The sequence below is a fragment of the Cornus florida genome, unplaced genomic scaffold (genome assembly GCF_030987335.1).
Source record: "Cornus florida cultivar Cherokee Brave unplaced genomic scaffold, ASM3098733v1 CherokeeBrave_3.0.0_Hap2_Chr11, whole genome shotgun sequence".
NCBI classification, from domain to species: Eukaryota; Viridiplantae; Streptophyta; class Magnoliopsida; order Cornales; family Cornaceae; genus Cornus; species Cornus florida.
Window position 1 is genome coordinate 15,700,535 of NW_026775581.1, and position 2,637 is coordinate 15,703,171.

General features: G+C 37.6%; 1 non-coding gene across 1 annotated transcript; it reads right to left on the reverse strand.

Moving 5' to 3' along the window:
- Positions 1–2,327: 2,327 nt before the first annotated feature.
- Positions 2,328–2,434, reverse strand: LOC132287510 (small nucleolar RNA R71). The gene has a single exon (XR_009473047.1). It is a non-coding gene; the product is annotated as a small nucleolar RNA R71 (small nucleolar RNA).
- Between the last annotated feature and the right edge of the window lie 203 nt (positions 2,435–2,637).

Genomic DNA, 2,637 nt, shown 5'->3' on the forward strand with positions numbered 1-2,637 from the left:
TTAGGATGCTCCCTGAGTCTAACCTTTGACATAGACGTTAGGTGGCATGACCTCTTTGGAATTGTTTCATGTTAACGTAAAAATCTGTAAGAAATCGAGTCGATGCATGCTTATTCCCTACAAGTAAACTTGTTTACTCACCCTGAAGTTACTGGGGGTTTTGTTTAGGTACGAAGACTTGGTTCGTGATGTTCATCATTGCTTGGAGGATTGTAGACTTGAAGGTTCTAATTCTTGTAAAGGTTGGTTTGAAATGCCACTTGTAGCCTTATATGTCAAAATGTGTATAGTTGATTCCATCTATATAATGTATACATAAGTACACCTTTTACAATGTATTTGACATATACGAGATGAGGCCAGAGGCCAATGACATGTAATTTGTATCCTATGTAATTTTCTATTTCATGAAATATTATGAAAATATTGAAAAAAGCCAAGTTATTTTTTGCCATGTTTGCATTGGGTGTGGGAATTCCATTTTGATTCTTCTATAGGGTCTCATTAATCATGTATGAAGTGTGGCCAGGGGCCAAACGGTGTTTTAAAACCATTTCATAGTTTTGAGTTCCAAGTTTTCATTCTAAGTTTCATTTTTTGTCATTTTGGCCATTGGGGGGTCATATTTTGCATCAGCGACATTTTTAAGCCATTGACCATTGTAACACGTCTTAATAGGCAAGTTACATTTGCATGCATGATTGTTTTCAAGAAAAACCTCGTCCTTGATGATTTGAGCCTCCTATGGACTCATTTTGCATTTTTATTGCATAATCTGGTCTAGAGGTATTTTAGGATTTTCCTTCAAGAAATAAATTCCGTTCTTAACATGGTCACTTAGAAAACATGATTTTAGGGGGGGTTTCTTTTTTGTGTTTTTCTAGAAAATGTCATCTTGGCACCAAAAATCCATCACAAAGTTCAGCTTTCTGTTTTTCATTTAATAGCTTTTTAGACCCTTATGACCTGATTTCATGGAGGGGCATTTTAGGTATTTCATAGTGAATTTTTTTCCTTTCCTCCCACGCTGTCACATTGAAAACTTGGTCACAGTCATCTTAGTCCACTTTGCAGGCTTCGGTGCTTGACGACGAGCACACCAAGTTTTTGGCGCCGTTGCTGGGGATTGATTGAAGACAACGTCGTATTTATGGAATCAATTAGGAATTAGTACTCTTTTGATCGTGTCTTTACTTTATTTTCATTTTCATTTTGGTTACTTATTGTGTTGGTTCTTGTTTAACTAGGTGCATTGAGCTAGAAGGTAAGCAAAGGAGCATTTTAAGCAAGGAGCTAAGCAAAAGCAAGGAAAAAGCTAAAATCTAAAAAATTTGCAAGGCTAAAATTGAAAATTGAATTGAAGTGCTAAAGGACCCTTTGTGAGCTTTTTCTAAACTCAATCTCTAGTTAAATCGTCGGCCCGCGTGAAGGCTTGTATTTCAATTCTTAGATAAATCGTGGGCCTACGTGGAGGCAATTTTATTATTCTTTGCATATTGTTGATTGCATGGGAGTATGGGATCATTGTATGTGAAGGAAGTTTATTGATTGTTGAATTGTTGCGAAGGTGAAGTGATTGTTGATTGTTTGTTACTTGTTTGTGTTTTGCTTGTGCATGCATGGTCGAAGGTCATTAAATCCTACTCTTGTCCCTCTTAATTTGAATTTAGAATCCATTGTTCGTACACCTAGGGGAAGGGGTAATTTTAATCATTCTACTTCTACAATGGAAGTACATAATGAGGACCATGTGGAGGACCTTGGTTACATAGACCAACAAGGTGTCCTCCACCCCAATATGCATCACGATAACATAGAAGTACCATTAGGCATGCCGAGGCCATTCATTCACCCACCACAACAACAAGGCCAAGTTCCATTGGAATGCCTAGGCCAATGTTTGCTCCACAACTTCCCATAGTTCAAGGCAATCAAGGTGCCCATGTTGCAACTCCAATTGTTAACCCTCCCATTGCTTTAAGAGATCACTATGTGCCTAATGAATATAATGCACCCACATGCATTCAATTGCCATCATTTAGAGCACACCACTATGAAATCAAACCACAAACCATTCAAATGATTCCTAACTATTATGGACTTCCAAGTGAAGAACCTTATAAGCATTTAGATGAGTTTCTTGAAGTATGTTCCATCGTGAGATATACGGACATGCCGGAAGAGGTTTTAAGGCTTAAACTTTTTCCATTCACCCTAAAGACAAGGCAAAATATTGGTTTAACAATCTTAGGTCTTTTTCAATAACTTCTTAGGCAGAAATGCAATAAGAGTTCTTAAAAAAGTACTATCCGATTTCTAAGACCAACGCCATGAGAACCTTAATTCGAGAGTTTTCACACGGGGATAGGGAAACGTTCCATGAGGCATGGGAAAGATTCAATGAATTGTTTAGGAAGTGTCCACATCATGACATGCCCAAATGGCAATTAGTTTAATATCTCTTTGAGAGTTTATCCGATAATTACAAGGGCATGGTTGATGCTTCTATGGGTGGCTCTTACATTGATAGGCATGAGGATGAAGTGTGGCGTCTTTATGAGAGCATGAGTGAAAATTCTTTGCATCAAACTTTATCTTCTAAGAATGGTAGGAATTCAAGTGGAAGGAAGAGTGTTG